Here is a 17,857-nt window from a genome sequence, read left to right on the forward strand (position 1 = left end):
GTACCAAATGTAGAGACTCTTCGTGCTCGTATTGTGGACGGCTGTGATACAATACGCCATTCTCCAGGGCTCCATCAGCGCATCAGGGATTCCATGCGACGGAGGGTGCATGCATGTATCCTCGTTAACGGAGGACATTGTGAACATTTCCTGTAACAAAGTGTTTGAAGTCACGCTGGTACGTTCTGTTGCTGTGTGTTTCCATTCCATGATTAATGTGATTTGAAGAGAAGTAATAAGATGAGCTCTAACATGGAAAGTAAGCGTTTCCGAACACATGTCCACATAACATATTTTCTTTCTTTGTGTGTGAGGAATGTTTCCTGAAAGTTTGGCCGTACCTTTTTGTTACACCCTATATATATATATATATATATATATATATATATATATATATATATATATATATATATATATATATAAACAATCCTAGTGCCGATCGCGTTTTCATTGTCGTCGTGGGCGCACTGCGCACTGCTGTCGGTGTGCCTCTCTCTACTGACGCGTTTGGGAAGGAGCAACAATCGTCGCCGTCCTTGTAGTATGTGGCGCTCCAGACGTCGCCACAGTGTTAGGTTGGACTAACCAAGCCAATTTCCTTATTCAATATGGTGATGCGCCTATACGGTCCTGCACAGACGAGTAAGCAATGTCTGTCCTTTCAGGCGCTAGCTACGTGGAGCCGTTGAGATCCTGCGTGGCGGTGAGTACAGCCCTCCTGAAACCGTCGAATTCCGCGTTCTCATGACAGTTGTGCAATTCTGACGAAAGCGAGCAGCAGTATCACAGAACGATAGGCCGCTTGTCGATAGGCCACGACCTTGCTGCTGTTCAATTTTAGTACGTGCTGGGCGACCTTCATACACGAAATATAAGAAAATCTTCTCACAAACAAACAGCATTCAAGTCCGATTTGTGAATGTTAAACCCGCTGTGCATTCTTCCTCTTTATACAGAATTCGATGGTCTCATTTCTGTCTATTACATTAGTGTCCAAAATTAAAACAACAATAAGGAATTTTGCAAGGTTGCGTTTATTTTGCCACAACACAGTTTAAACAGGTGACAGTAAAGCAGAAAGTATGTAAAGAATACAAAAGTAAACAACTGCAACATGCATAACGCTAGACAAAAATGTTCTTCGTTTTTTCCAACATAACGGATTTGCACACACATTCCGACAATTGGTTAATGTGCTGAGTATTGGGTGTGACCACCTCTGGCAGCATTACATGCCTGACAACGACGGGACATGCTGTGAACGTCATCATCAGCCGCACGTTGAGGCAATAACGCCCACTCTTCCCGCAGAGCTGCTCGCAAGTCTTGGGGAGTGGTTGGTGGATGCTGATGTGATGCAGCCTCCCTAGTGGATCCCAGACTTTCTCTATTTTATTCAAATCGGAAGAGCGAGCAGACCACGCGGTCAGTATCTTCCGTTTTCAAGAAAACATCAGTTACCCGTGCTCTATGAGATCGAGCCATATCATCGATCGATACGAAGTCTGGGTCCACAGCACCTCGCAATAACCGCAAATCAGGTCCCAAGATCTCGTCGCGATGCCTGAGAGCAATTAAACCTTGCCGATTCACCGATTCAATTTCATGAACAGCGCTTCTAGTGGTAAACATAATCCCTGCCCATGCTATTAACGATCCTCCTCGACATCGGTCTGTTTCCGCAATGTCTGGGTCCCGAAACTGTGTTTTACGTTCCCTCCAGACTAAATCGGGACTCATCTGTGAAGACAACATTGACCCACTGTTCGAGTGTCCAAGTGACATGTTGATGACTCCACTCTAGACGTTCCCTTCTGTGAAGACGAGTCAGAGGTAGACATGCGGCAGGTCTCCGATAATAAAGGCCACTCTGCCGAAGCCACCTGCCTCCATACAAAACGTCCAGTTGATGTAGAGAACTCGCATGCCAGTTGCCGCACAGTATGAAGCCGGCACTGCCGTGCCCTTACAGCCAAATAACGGCCCTCTCTTCTGAAGTCACACGTGGTAGCCCCTGCCCTGGTCATGGGTGGTGGTGGTGGTTAGTGTTTAACGTCCCGTCGACAACGAGGTCAGTAGAGACGGAGCTCATGCTCGGGTTAGGGAAGGATTGGGAAGGAAATCGGCCGTGCCCTTTCAAAGGAACCATCCCGGCATTTGCCTGAAGCGATTTAGGGAAATCACGGAAAACCTACATCAGGATGGCTGGGGACGGGATTGAACCGTCGTCCTCCCGAATGCGAGTCCAGTGTGCTAACCACTGCGCCACCTCGCTCGGTCCCTGGTCATGGGGATCCTGTTTCTGTCGCCACATCCGAGAAACAACAGAACGATTCGCACTAAGCCATCGGGACAAATCACTTTGCTACTGTCCTGCTTCCTTTCTTTCTGTGGCCCTCCACCGCAGAGAGTCCAGTATGCATCTTCTCTGTGCCACGCTGCATCATCTGTGACTGTGTACAGCGATTGTGATGTGGGGCTACCCGGCAAACACTACCTCATTTCATAGGTGCCCTGACGTCATCGTTGACGTGGTTGTCCGCTGATCGGAATGCCATCTTCCATGCAAAATACGATCGTACGGACATCTGGTTGACATTTTGTATGATTATATCATGAATTAGACACCGGAGGGGAAATAGCCCTTTATTACTTTAATTTTGGACACCAGTGTATATGATGTTTCGCTGATACGCTAATCATTTGTATATCCAAGTATGCTGTATGCTTCATGACAATCTGACGCCTTCATAGGATTCCAGTTTTAGCCGCCAGTAGTGTATTTCACAGATCCAAACGGTAAACAACTGGTGACTGGCTACTGCAAGATGACATAATTGTGCCGTGTGTATTAATGGAAATGCCAGCAAAATGGGGCTTTTGATTAACCAAGAGAAAACCGAATATATGGAAATAGGTCGAGTCATAAACCCAAATCCTTACTTTGAAATTGTCAGCATTCTAAATTCAGAGAAGTTCTCCAGTTTAAATACCTTGCATCACGTTCAACAGTAAATATATCATAACAATGGATAAAAATGAAAGAATAGCCTCAGGGTCAAGATATATGTACTCCACCCACTCAAAAGTAAAGCTTTGTCAATCACCAAAAAGATGAAGAGATACAACACTATCATCTGCCCCATAGTACTGTACAGTTCAGAAAGCTGGACGCTTACAAAGAATGAAATAGAAAAACTGAATGTTTTCGAGAGAAAAGTAATGTAAAAAATCTGGGGACCTGTGTTGGAGAATGGTGTATGGAGAATTCGAATGAACAATGAAATTTATCAGTTAATAAAGCAACCCACTATGATCCAGAAATTAAAAAGTAGGAGACTGCAATGGGCTGGACATGTGGCTAGAATGGAAAACAACAGAATCACCAAGAAAGCATTTGAAGGAACAAGACCATTGAGCCGCCCCGTACAAAGTGGAAAGATGACATAGAGAAGGACATAGCAGCATTAGGAATTTCCACAGGGTGGAGAGAGGCTGCGAGGGATAGAAGGCGGTGGAAGCAGATCGTTGATGCAGCGCGTGGCCTACAGGGCCTGTGATCGCTGAGAAGAGAGAGAATATTAATGGAAATACACGGTCCAATCACATTAATGTGACCACCGCCTATGTTCGACATCAACGTGTAATAACCACTCACAGACGGCAAGTAGCACCACTAGCAGTGGAGGGTATACGAAGCCTGTCTGGGGGGACTCGGAAATTCGTGCAGTCGTCAACGTAATGCGTAAGCGGAGCGACTTATCTGACGTCCAGAAGGGAATGATCATTGGCTTCCAAGCCAAGGGTGGATGGATTTCAAACCGGTTAAGTTAATAAACTCATCGCGTGCTGCCGTGGTTAAAACACACCGCGCATGGCAAAGCGGCGCTATTCAAAACTGGTGCCCAAGCTGCTATGGTGCACCACGGGCCATAAACGACAGAGTAGAAAGGCGTATGTGGAAATGAGTACGGGCGAACAAATGAGCAACTGTTGAGCAACTGACCTCCAAGACGAACCAAATCATGGAGCTACCAAAAGCGTACCCTCAACGACCGCCAATGCTGACTGCTGTTCATCAGCAGCCAAGTTTGGAATTTGCACGCTGAATGGCAACAGGCGGTCTTTTCAGTTGGATCACGTTTTATGCTGCATCGGAGAGATGGCCGTTGCGTGTACGGCTTGAAACGTCCGGAAGCGGATACTTTGCAACAATCGGTGTCGGGGCCGGAGGAATGCGCGTTATAGTCTGGGGAAGTTTTCGTGGCGTTCCTTAGGTGATCTCGTCATTCTGGAAGACACAACGGCTCAACGCAAGTATCCATCTGTCCAGTTTGTTTCTCCTCGTCCCGATGGCCTCCACCAGCAGGACAACGCAACGTGTCACACAGCTCACAGAGTGAGTGGTTCGAAGAGAATCAGGATGACGTTACTGTACTCCCCAGGCCACCAAATTACACGGATAAAAACCCGATCTAGAATGTGCGGGCCACGTTCATTGCGCTGTTCATGCCATGGGTCGCCAATCAAAAAACTTAGCGCAGCTGGTCACGGCAGTGGAATCGGCATGGTTGCACATGCCTGACCGTACCTTCCAGAACCTCACTGACTAACTTCCTGCACGTCTTGCAGCTGTCGCCATGACTTCACTCCATTTCGGTATCTTCCAGAATCTCGTCTACTCTGCCCCTCCACGTCTTGCAGCGCTCCGTTGTGCAAACGGGCCGCGCGGGATAGTCGCGCGGTCTTGGGGCGTCTTGCCACGGTTCGCGCGGCTCCCTTCCGTCGGAGGTTCAGGTCCTCTCTCGGGCATGGATGTGTGTATTGTCCTTGGCGTACGTTAGTTTAAGTTAGATTACGTAGTGTGTAAGCCTACGGACCGATGACCTCAGTAGTTTGCCGGCCGGGGTGGCCGAGCGGTTCTAGGCGCCACAGTCGGGAGCCACGCGACCGCTACGGTCGCAGGTTCGAATCCTGCCTCGGGCAGGGATGTGTGTGATGTCCTTAGGTTAGTTAGGTTTAAGTAGTTCTGAGTTCTAGGGGACTCATGACCTCAGAAGTCCCATAGTGCTCAGAGCATTTGAACCTCAACAGTTTGCTCCCACAGAAACTTACAACAAATTTCCAAATTTTTCCTGCTAACGGTGGTTATTCAGGCTTTTGGCAGGTGGTTACTTTAATGTGACTTTACGTTGTATACTGTTACTCGAACAGTGCTCTGATTAAGTATGTTTTACTGTCAGTTGTATGACTTAGAAATTGATTATCCTAATTTAAGTCATAAATGATTTCACTTCAAGAGTTCTCGTAAGGGGCTGCGTAGAGTTCGTTGCTGCAGTGGTGCTATACATGCATTTGAAGTTCTGAGAAACGAGGTTCTTACTCCCCGCCCAGTCAACCAGATTTACGTTTTCCGTCTCTTCTGTAACACACTTCAGGCGAGCGCCGGGATTATTCCTTAATCACGTAACGATATATTTCTTTCTCCTGTTTTTCTCAGTCAGCAGTCAGCATTGCGGTGTAAGGATCTAGACATGGGTGGAAAGTTCATCTGTAACCTTTCTTTCTCACATTCTGAAGCCTTTAGGTCGAGTGACGCTGCGCGATGGTAAGACGCAACATGGCGATAGGGATGGTGATGTTGAAAACGCTGGCCTGTCATCCAGATTTCCGATTTCCACAGTTTCCCTAAATCGCGTAAGGTAAATGTCAGTCAGGATAGTTCCTTCGGAAGGGCACGGTTGAATTCTTTCCCTACCATTGGATAACCCGAGATTGTCCTCCATCTCCAATGACCCTGTCGTCACGTGACCTTATTCCCTGATATTCGCGCCATCTTCTGATGACTGTATTCGTATGTTTTACACTATGGTGTAGCCTGGTCATGCTGAATGTTGGCGTACGCTGTAACAATTTAGAGAGATGACCACCTGCTTCATAGTGTGTTGATCCAACAGTGACTCCACACTGTATGGATTCGAAAATTCCTTGGTATGTTGCGTGAGATATGCAGCTCCAGATGTTTACGCACCAGTCTGGCCATTCCCGTAGAATAAGAACTGATGGTTTGTGGGAGAGGAGCTGTGCACAAGAGCGTCCCACATGTGTTTCATCAGGTTCAGATCAGACGAATCTGGTGGCTGAGACATCAACGTGAGTCCACTATCATGATTATGAAAACACTGTGCAGCACGATTATGACCTTGTGATTCGGGCAGTTATCCACTTTCCATAGATACTCGCAACAAAAGAAGGCGAACAGCCAATCAGTTTCGCCATTTCAGCTATACTCGTCCCCAGTTGCTGGGCGATGACTATATGGTTTTTTTCAGAGTCACTTATGTCAGTGGATTTCTTCTTACCGAGTCCCGTAAGAGTTCGGGCAATGCGTGTGCATCCAGCACAGAAGAAGGTCAATGGCCGGTTAGCCTTAACTACATATGAAGAAGGTATCTGTTATTTCGGACATGTCCGAAAGAACATATACCATCGGTGACCATGCAGCTCTTTTGGAATGAAATGATAATTAAATCAAGACCCTAAGCTGTCGACAGGCGTTGATATACATCAACGGGGACAGCTGAAACTGTGTGCCCCGACCGCGACTCGAACCCGGGATCTCCTGCTTACATGGCAGGCGCTCTGTCAATCTGAGCCACCGAGGGCACAGAGGATAGTGCACTGCAGGGTCTTGATTTAATTGTCATTTCATTCCAAGAAGTCCGAAAGAACAGATACCTTCTCCATATATAGTTAAGGCTAATCGGCCATTGACCTTCTTCTTCTCTGCTGGATGCACACGCATTGCCCGAACTCTTACGGGACTCGATAAGATTGTCTGCCGCGAGTAATGAGTGTAATGGGCAGGGGCACTACGAATGTAGTGTGTGGGCATAAAGTTGGGAATGTGGGTCTCACGGGGAGAGTGCAAGGAATAAAATTCCTGCAGTCACACTATCCTCTGTGCCCTCGGTGGCTCAGGTGGACAGAGCGTCTGCCATGTAAGCAGGAGATCCTGGGTTCGAGTCCCGGTCGGGGTACACATTTCAACTATCCCCGTTGATGTATATCAACGCCTGTCGACAGTTTAGGGTCTTGATTTAATTATTATTTCACTCTGTTATAAAGCGTTCATGTACTGAGTCGTATACATCTCATGGGGGGATACTACTGGTTTCCGGACCTATGTTTACTAGGACTGTTTGCTTGTTTCAGCTTCCTCTGTTCGCTCCTTTCGTTTGTACCTTTAACTGTCAAATACGCTGTGTACATCCATTACAGCGTCACGTGCCGTGGTCATAGCGTTTTGGCTTATCAGTGTGTTGCTGCATCCTGTCGTAAATGCGACGAGAAAAGAAACTGATCAGAAACAATGCTACTTCATCTTACATGACCAAACCGCATTCATTTAGGGTGGCTAATCCTACGCATTATTAAACTTACATAGACGTGTCGTTTTTTTTTCTTTTTTTGGACGAAGACATAACAACGCTGAACTGAAATCAAACATGTTCCATAAAGACTATCTTTGTTCCTCGTCTGAATAACACAAGTATCTTGCAGGAATCACAAGCATTCACCAAGTTGCTGAGCCTCAAACTATATATGTTACGCTTTGAAAAGATACAGCCAGCATTTTATTTTGGGCTGTGACTCAAAAATTTACATTTAAATTTCTTCGCTGTATAATCTGTGATTGGTAGTCTCACGAATACGTCCAACATACCGAGTCATACAGTCAGCGTGCAAGTAGCAACCAGTTCTTCTTAAATTTTTTTTCTCTTCCTCTATCGTTTACAGTTTTTAATATTCACTCTCAGTACGGAGGTCCTTTGGAGAAACTACGATGCCCTGCTGAGAACAAATGCCTCAGAATTTCTTATGTGAAAACTCTTATAGTTTCTTAAATAAAACAAAGTTTATTAATATTCTACTTCTTTGTTCTTCATGTCTACATATTTATTTCTCAAGGTAGTCACCCTGCTGATGAACTCATTTTTCTGTTGATACCTTTGCTGTAGAATGTTTCTGACTTCGTTGACGGAGGCACAACCTCACCTCTGTGTGCACAGCTTCAGCACTATCAAAGTGATGTCCTCGCAGGCGTTCTTCAAGCTTTGGGAACAGATGAAAATCGGATGGGGCGATGACAGTGAACCCAAGGCGTCGGATTGTTGCAGATGTCGCAGCGATCATGTGTGGTTTGGCATTGTCATGCTGAAGAGAGGGTGCTCCATGTGTCTATGAACTCTTCAAATTCGAAATTCGATTACAGCACGCTGTTTCTCACGGACCGGCATAGTTACGTTGTACACTGCCATGTTACACGCTACAATTCGGAGCCCGATAGCGGCAGAGCATTGAAAATATGTGCACATTAAGAATAAAGGTGTAGAATGTTAATAACGTTTGTTTTACTTACAAAGCTTGAAAAGTTTTCACATAAAATATTCGGAGGCATTACTTTCCCGCACGCCCTCGTACGAGAGCATCGAAACTGATTTCGGATGCTGTGTAATTTGCTTGAAAGTGCTGAACTTGTGTTTCTATATAACAATAAAAGCCATCATTCCCGAGTCTCTCCCATTTTCTAATAGATTTTCGTAAGTATTTCTTTACCAGTGATAAGTTTTTTCGACGAATGTAGCAGTAATTTCATTAGTGTTACGTAGCTGTTTACACAAGCGCGCACTAAAATTAGCGACTATGATAACGAAGAGAGTGTCTTTCAACGGTCAGTGGCTCTGCGTAACACCAGATAAACACCGACCTCATTGGTTTATTTTCAGAGCTGAAAATTTCTCGCGAGTACATCACTCTGAATTCGAACGATCGGGAATACCCTACATTCGGCGACCGAAAAATGTTGCAATTGAACAGTTGCGCGGCAGGGAAAATATTACTGATAACCCGCAACACCCACTTTGTGTGCGGTTGCGAAATTTGTGTATAAATAACTGCAAGCAACCATCGTCTGCGTAATGAAATGGGGGAATCCCACTGTTTCCGGGGCAGAGAAGTACTCATCTTGTAAGTAACAAAACCGGGGAGTCCCGGTGTTCCAGGGACAGAAAAGTGCTGAAGTAGCAATGTAAGTGACGAATGACCTTTACGTTTTCTTCCTACTGTCGCCTTAAACTTGTACTGCTCGGCATATCTCATGCGCTTGATATATAATAACCTTACTGAGATCGTACAACATTCTCTGAATTATGCGCTGCGCAGCACTTACACATGAGAGGACGATAGTTCGGAATCCGCAATTAAAATTCCCATCTTGTTTCGCCCTAGATGAAAGTCAGTGCAGCTATTGATTTAGTTTACTGAGAAGAGTATTAATGTTAGTTACAGATAAGCGAATTCAGTCCTACGTAAATGCAGAAGCATGGATGTGTATTCTTAGGCGCCATTGCAAGTCTTACAAATATTTACCAGTGTGTAGATTCGTTATCTATTTCTGGCACGACCACAAAATAACAATCTACAGCTGATAGAAAATCCTCATTGAACTCAAAATGTTTGCCGTTACAAACGTCTTTAGATGTGCATATTGTGGTAGTCAGTCACAGAGTGCTAAATATGGTAAATAAGATGGATACAAGTGTGATCGCTTAAGTACAAAAGGGTTTCCTCTCACGTGTGTGATTGCTTCGAAGTATTCTTAGTGGCTCAAAAACACCGAGTGTACTCATTAGAAAAAAAAGGCGACGTTCGTAGTGCGTCACGGTAGCTTAACAGTAACCGAATTGCTATTAGTATACACAGGATACCCAAGAAATGTTACAACAAACTTCGAGAGGTTATAGAAGGTGTCTTGAGCAACAAATCGAGGATAGGAAACCGTGCCCGGAAACGTCATCCAACGACGCTAGAGAGCGTCGAAGTTATAGTCGCCAGCTCCTGCTACTAGGCCATCCTTTCGGCAGCAAACGTGAGATTGTACGATGAAGGACTGTAGGCGGAACGTCTCGGAATGCTGCTTGATATTCAGTGATCGCGACTGATTGTCACCATAGCCAGGGGAGAAGATGGAGTTAGCAGCTGTGTAGGAACGCCTTGTCTCCTATAAAAGAGATGCTCTGTTGCCTCGGTGGATGACTGTTTCGACACGGATTTACATCCGCAGTTTTATTATTCTCCTGGAACCCTAAAAAATCTCCAATGTTTTGCGGTACACAAGAGAAAAACTAACTGCAGATGGAAACCCGTGTCCGAAACCGTCATTCACGGAAGCAACAGAGTATCACTGTTCTACACAGCAGCTAACTCCATCTTTTCCACTGCCGATTTTGGCCATCAGTCGCAGTCACTGATTAACAAACGAAATTGCGAAACTTTCCGCCTACTGTCCGTCAGCGTACAAAGTCACGTTTGCTGCCGAAGGGGTTGCCTAGCGGCAGGCGCCGTCGCCTTAACTTCGACGCTCTGTAGCGTAGTTGCATGACGTTTCTGGGCACGGTTTCCTATCCTCGATTTGTTCCTCAAGACACCCTTTGCAACTCTTCGTAGTTTGTCGCAACATTTCTCGAACAATGAAGAATAAAAGTATCCATTAAAGCAATATTTCCAAAGAACGACTGAACAAAACAAGTTTATAACAAAAATAGTTCTCTAGAAATACAGAAATCAGCATTCCAGGGCAGCAATCGTCCATAAACGCTAGTTTAGAATAGACAAAAGGAAATCAAACAATGAAATCAGAAAGAAAGATCGTAGGGAGGATGTTAGTCAACATAAAATAGCAGAAATACGTAGTTCAGTTAAGATGTAAAACGGAAGATCACAAACAAAAAAAGAAAAAAAAAACAGATGAAAATACGGGAACTGTTTAATGGTTCGTATGCAAATTTACGGAATGAATTCTAACAAGCTGGAGAGAAAAACTGTACTATAAAAGTTAGAATGAAGATTTAACAGTCTTAGGTAAAAACGGAAACATCTTTAAGTGATTGCCACAAATAAGCAGGAAATCAAATATTGGACAAACTATGGAGACGAAGTTAAGAATTGGGCACGTTTCCCAGCAGACAACTAGAAGAACACAAGAAAAGAAATGGGCTGAAGAAGCAATAAATAAAAAAAGTGAAAAGATGAGGGTATGATGGAGAAATGTTAAGTTAGCGTAGCTGCGTGAACGTTACTCTTAACTGTCCTTTCCTAGGAAAGAAGAGCTGTTTAACAGCGGAAGTGAAATGCAATCTCAAACTATTCATTTTCCATGTAATAACTGCGTGCAACCAAGTATAACTCAAATATCTACAAGTAAATCCAGAATTGCATGGCATCATTTCAGCTATATGTGCATCACGACTCGCCTTAAATACGTGCAGATGCTACATTATACTCGTCCACAGGACTAAAACCACCTATAGCACCAGACTTCACTGATAGACCCCTGGAATGTATCGCACCAATTAAATATCTAGGGATAATATTGCAGAGCTGTTTGAAGAGGAGGGAGCGAATACAAAATGTCCAAATGTAGAGTGGGCGAAATGAAGATATGGAGTTGTTTGGAGAATTCTGCGAACATCCAATTAGTCCGCAAAGAAAGCTGTAAACAAGACTCTCAAGCGATTCCTTGTTACTGGAAAGGGTAGCATTTCAGTATTTGGGATCGACATCGAGTCAAGTGACATAGCGGTTAAGACAATGGACTCTTATTTTTGGGAAGTGGGGATTCAAATCCCTGTTCGACTAACCTGATGCAGATTTTTCTTAGTTCTCCTAAAACACTACAGGTGAATTCCCGGAGGTACATTAAACAAGGTCATCCTCGAATTTTTTCTCCATTCCCATTTCGAGCTTGTTTTCTGTCAATAATGACTTGGGAGTCGATGGTACGCTGAATTCTAACGTCCCTTCCTCTAGCTGGCCTGAAAGATGAAGTGCTGTTACAGTCACTAGTGTTGTCGGGAGTAATTAGCGGCTACGCGGACGTTCTTGCCACAAATTATATGGGTGCGGGAGAGATATGGATGTATTCATAGAATTAATGTTGTAGATAGACGACAAAACAATTTTACTGCTTGAATCCTATATATGACTTAATGTGCAGAGGGGTTTAATGAGAGAGATCGGAGCGCATACGGTCTAATGGCCACTGTTTCTTCCTTCACACAATAGAAGTGTGGAAAAACACGATTGAGAATGATATTAAGTATCCTCCACCATGCACAATACAAAAGCCAGCAGACTAGTTTCAGATATAAAGGAAAAGATAATCTCGGTCATTAATAACCAAACTTTAAAAAGTAGTAATAACATCGCGAATGAGTGTCAATTATTCGAATGTGGCGACTACAGAGAAGCAGATACTCACATCGAAGTCAACCAGAAAGATTTTTCATCCACTTTTTCCAAGTTCATTTCAGTGAACACTGCACATTTCAACCATTTCACTCTCGTACTTTTACCGAACATTTTACCGACCCCTTCGACTCCCCTCCCCACGACTCAGATCTTGTGGTCTTCAGGCCTTAAAGTAGTTTGATGCAGCTCTCCACGCTACTCTATCCTGTGCAAGCCTCTTCATATCCGAATAACTACTGCAACCTACACCCATTTCAACTTACTTACTGCATTCGTCAGTTGGTCTCCATCTACGATTTTTACCGACCACACTTCCCTGCAGTATTAAATTGATGATTCTTCGATGTCTCACAGGACATCCTATCATCCTATCCCTTCTTCTAGTCAAGTAATGGCACAGATTTCTTTTCTCCCTAGTTCTACTCAGTAGTTCCTCATTAGTTACAGGATCCAGCCATCTAATCTTCATTACTCTTCTGTAGCACCACATTTCAAAAGCTTCTATTCTCTTGTCTGAACTGCTCACCGCCCACTTTTTAGTTCCATACGACGCTAACAGTCAGACAAATACATTTAGGAAAGTCTTCCCATAACTTAAATCTGTTGAATGTTAACAAATTTATCATTTTAAGTAATGTTTTTCGTGTTACAGCCAGTCTGCATTTTATCTTCTCTCCTATTCGGTCATCTCCAGTTATTTTTCTGTCCAAATAGCAAGACTCATCTACTACTTTTAGCGCCTCACTTGCTAATTTAGTGCCATCAGCTTAGCCTGATTTAATTCGACTGCAGTCCATTACCCTTGTTTTGCATTTTTGTTGACGTTCATCTTATGTCCTCCAAAAAAAATGGTTCAAATGGCTCTGAACACTATGGGACTCAACTGCTGTGGTCATAAGTCCCCTAGAACTTAGAACTACTTAAACCTAACTAACCTAAGGACATCACACACATCCATGCCCGAGGCAGGATTCGAACCTGCGACCGTAGCGGTCGCGCGGTTCCAGACTGTAGCACCTTTAACCGCTCGGCCACTCCGGCCGGCTATGTCCTCCTTTCAAGACACTGTTCATTCCGTACATCTGCTCATCCACGTCCTTTGCTGTCTCTGACCGAATTACAGTGTCATCGGCAACAAGTTTTTGTTTATTCTCCTTGTACTTTAATCCCTTCTGCGAATTTTTCTTTGGTTTCCTTCCCAGCTTACTCAGAGCGCAGATTGGGTAACATCGGGGATATGCTACAAACCTTTCTCACAACCATATCAACCACTGCTTCCCTTTCATGCCCTTTGACTCCTGTAACTGACGTCTGGTTTCTGTATCAGTTGTATACAGCCTTTCGTTCCATTTATTTTACAGCAACTGCCTTCAGAATGTCAAGAACTGTATCCCAGACAACAATGTCAAAAGCTAATTAAAGCTTGTTGGTCTGTCACAAGTCATAATGTTTTTATTGGCCTGTTCCGCTCATTTTAACAAAAGCATCATCAGAAAGTGTAGAATTTACAGTTCTAGGTAGTTCTCTGATCACATCATTTCTTTGAACTGCAAATTCCACATTTTCTGAGGATGCTATTGTTAAAATGACAGAAACAGGTCGATAAAAAAGATTTGAATGCGGCTTGTGGCTGTCCTGCAAACTTAATTTCAACGCTTGCTGTTTTCCCTGCAGTGCCTGCTCTCGCTAAATTTGTCAAAAGCTTTCTCTAAGTCTACAAATGCTGTAAACGTAGGTTCGCCTTTCTTTCACCTATTTTCTAAGATAAGTCGTAAGATCAGTTCTAACTCATATGTTACTACATTTCTCCGGAACCCAAATTGATCTTATATGAGGTCGGCTTCTACCAGCTTTATCATTGAGTGTTTAGCCCTTCAGCAAGGAAATGGCGCACTTGTAGACGTGCGTTCCTGTTCAAAATGTAACCTAATCGATCTCCACTATATTTTATTAAAGAACGTAATGGTAATATGTCTTAGTTATCTGATTGTATCGTGACCATAATTAAGACTGTAAAGTGGAGTGTTGAATGCTTGTATCGTAGAATCCTCGAGAATTTAACACTTGTTTTCCCCATCTCGGCTACTTTCTCGTGGTTGAAATCCCTTCCGCCATTAGGAATCAAGTAAAATATAGCCGCCTCCGACGCCAGTGCGTCAACGTGATTCGCGAGATCAGCAGCAAAGGTTGGTCCTTTATTTACTCACATTTATGGAAAAGCCGAACAGACAGTGGTTGGAGGGATTACGTCTAAATTTACATATCGTTAAAGCGTCTTCGACATTTACGTAATAAATGCAAATTAGTTTAGGTACGGTTGACTGGAATACACCCACTGGAATTATGAGCCGTTGGACATCAAAGGGACGACAATTATAAGAGCCGATGGACATTGAAGGAAAGCAGTTACAATGGAGGAAAACAGCTTTACAATGTATCCTCCGTGTTATCCGATCTGTATTCGATGAAGCAGCAGAGGAAACCAAGCAGAACTTTTTTGTCATTGACTGGTAAGATTCTGCCAGAGAGAGAAAGCACACGGGAAATTAGTTGAACGAATGACTGGCGTCTTGAGAAGAAATTTTAAGATAAATATCAATAAAAACAACAAAAAAGTAATGGGATGTAGTCAAGTTAAGTCTGCTAAGGCTGAGAGAGTTAAAATAGGAAATGAGGTGCTGAAAGTAATGTATGATTTTTGCTGTGCGGGACAGCTAACGCTGAAAGAAGGAAAGAGTACCAGTATATAAAATGCACACTGGTAATAACAAGAAATGCTTCCCCCCCCCCCCCCCCACTCCGCCAAAGAAAAGATAGTACCAAATAAAAGTCTAACTTTTTAAAAGTCTTTCCCGAAAGTAATTTTTTTTAGTATATCCAGCCATTGAAAAGAAATGTTGTTGATAAACATTGCAGACACGAAGAGAAAGAAGTGTTGAGATGTGGCGCAACAGAAGAATGATCAAGATTAGATGGTTAGGTAACGTAATGTATGCTGAAATATTGCAGTGAATTGGAGAGAACTGAGCTTTATGGAACGATTTCACTAAAAAAAGAGACAAGTTGATAGGATACATTCTGAGGCATCAAGAAATAGTTAATTTAGTCATGGAGAGAAGTGTCTGTGAGCAGGTTCAAATGGGTGTAGATTGTGCTAGTTACCGGAGATATGATAAAACTTGCACCCGATATACTGGCATGGGGAACTGCACTAGATCAGTCACAATTGATTATAACAACATAGAAACCATATTTTCCTAGAAGGTAGACAACTGTCAAAAATCGACGTTAGGATCTAATCGCAATCAGCGCCGGAGGATGGACGTTGGGTTTCTGTATGCATTGTTCAGTAACAAAAACATATTGAAAGTGAGGACTGCATTTATTTAACAATGAGGTGGTTGATGCTGTCACAGCTGAGCACAGTTTCTTTGGGGGTAAAGTGACGTATGTCCCCTTGAATTTGTCACTGCTGTCTCAAACATGGGAGGCCGGTAGCAGCCTTCGTGCATAGGCGTATACTGGACGACGGAAACTGATGTTACTGTACAGGGTGGCGCAGATGAAAAACTGGCCCCGAGTACTGCACTACTCATTGTCGCTCGCCGATTGTCATTTATTGATTTGATTCGAAATTGTTGCGATTACGTTTCTATTGTCACTACGAAATCCGTTGCGGCCTAGTTACGGCGTGTGAAGTAAATGTCTCAGTGAGATGTATCCTCTGCAAGAAGGATTCGAATTAGTGGAGCCGTTCGTGTCTACCGCTTCATTTAACGGTACGCGGGGCATTTTTACAAAGAAATTTCCTGGCGCGTTCATACCAGCTAAGACCAGTATACAGGATTTTGTGACAAAGTGGCGTCCTACAGGGTCAGTTGTAAACGCAAATATAATCTATCCCCGTCCGTTCGTACACCTGCTGTGATCGCGGATATTCGAGCACGAATGATACAGAGTCCAAAGAACTCGACTGATAAATCATTGTAACAAGTGGACGTTTCGCGTGGGTCTTGTTAACCTGTTTTGCCGAATATATAATGGAGCCCTACAAAATGCCACATTTCCAAGAACTGAAGGAAAATGATAATGCAAAACGCGTGAATTGCTGTACATTGCGATGTCAAACAGCTGAAAATAGAATGTTGGATCCGCTGCTGTTATTGTATGTGATGAAGCCTGATTCCATCTTACAGGATATGTGAACCCCCCAGAACACCAGATACTGGTGAACAAGCAGTCCCCATAGAATTACTGAGGAACCTCTTCACGATGAAGAAACCGGAGTATGATTTGCCGTGTCGGCAAGTCGTATTGTAGGTCCCATTCTTTTTGAAATGACAGTAAACAACGCTGTGTATAAGCAAATATTTGACGAATTTTACGCACAGTTGACTCTCCATGAAAGTACGTGCGCAGTCTTTCAACAGGACGGGGCGACCTGACACACTTCAGGCGAGTCAATCTCAAGAATTCATGAAAGATTCACAGAAGAAAGGGCTGGCAGCAAAGGACCGTGGCTGCCCCGTTCGTCAGACCTAACCACTTGTGACTGTTATCTGTGGAGCAGACTAAAGGGAAAAGTGTACACAAATGACCGTATAACTTACAAGACTGGAAGGAAATTACTCGTAATGAAAGCCTGAGAATTGATGCGGCAGAGTTGCGCAAAGTGTATGTTAACATACTAGGTCGCGTGCTAAAGTGCAGTGAAGCACAAGCAGGTCATTTTCAGCATCTAATGTAATGTAACAGATGAGATAAGTTCAGTAAATATATTCCTTTGCATTAGCGTACTTGGTATTTCTGTAGTATCTAATCATTACATGTTTATATCTTTGTTTTTGTATCTGCTCGTGGCGGGCAAAAATTCGTGGGTAACTGGCGAGCAGTCTGCACTCGGGGCCGGTTTTTAGGAACGCATTCTTGCAGAATAAAAAAAAATGCTTGGTATGCAACAAGGCGGTGTCCGTAGATTTCGCTGAGCGCACGTGGAGCACCAGAAAATTTGCGAGATTGTAAGAAGAAGACGCGAAGGGCGCCACTAACCTGCGTGTAGTCCGGCACCAAAAGGATGAGCAGCGGTCGTCAGACGCGCCGCCGGCAGAGCACTGGTGCCGCAGAAGCAGGGCCCCGGAGCAGCAGCCCGCTCCGCGGTTAGAAGGGGTGGGGTGGGGGAGCAGCCACGGCTGCCAACTTGAGTGGCCGCCCGCCGACTTCCCGTCTCCTTATCCCAGGCGACCTCTCGCCATGACGCCTGCAGCCCGCTCCCACAACTGGGTTTCCATGTGCAGCCATCACTGGCGTCAATTGCTTGCCTCCAGACTGCGTGCACCTGTAAACAACGTCAGGAGTTGATGTGACAGGGGAAACAATTCAAATACACTACTGGCCATTAATATTGCTACACCATGAAGATGTCGTGCTACAGACGAGAAATTTAACCGACAGGAAGAAGATGCTGTGACATGCACATCACTAGCTTTTCAGAGCATTCACACAAGGTTGGCGCCGGTGGCGACACCTACGACGTGCTGATGTGATG

General features: G+C 44.1%; 1 protein-coding gene and 1 non-coding gene across 4 annotated transcripts in view; one reads left to right on the forward strand and one right to left on the reverse strand.

The window, feature by feature from the left end:
* Nucleotides 1-17,432, reverse strand: part of LOC126416572 (nidogen) — a 346,239-nt gene extending 328,807 nt beyond the window's left edge. For 2 of the 3 annotated variants that reach the window (XM_050084322.1, XM_050084320.1), the window contains exon 1: nucleotides 17,362-17,426. The gene's annotated coding sequence lies outside the window, so the exon portion shown is untranslated. Of the gene's footprint in view, nucleotides 1-17,361 lie in introns of all 3 variants that reach the window. The other variant, XM_050084321.1, reaches the window with a different exon arrangement.
* Trnat-ugu (transfer RNA threonine (anticodon UGU)) lies at nucleotides 6,966-7,040 on the forward strand. The gene has a single exon. It is a non-coding gene; the product is annotated as a tRNA-Thr (tRNA).
* Nucleotides 17,433-17,857: the final 425 nt, after the last annotated feature.

This window comes from Schistocerca serialis, chromosome 8 (assembly GCF_023864345.2).
Source record: "Schistocerca serialis cubense isolate TAMUIC-IGC-003099 chromosome 8, iqSchSeri2.2, whole genome shotgun sequence".
NCBI classification, from domain to species: Eukaryota; Metazoa; Arthropoda; class Insecta; order Orthoptera; family Acrididae; genus Schistocerca; species Schistocerca serialis.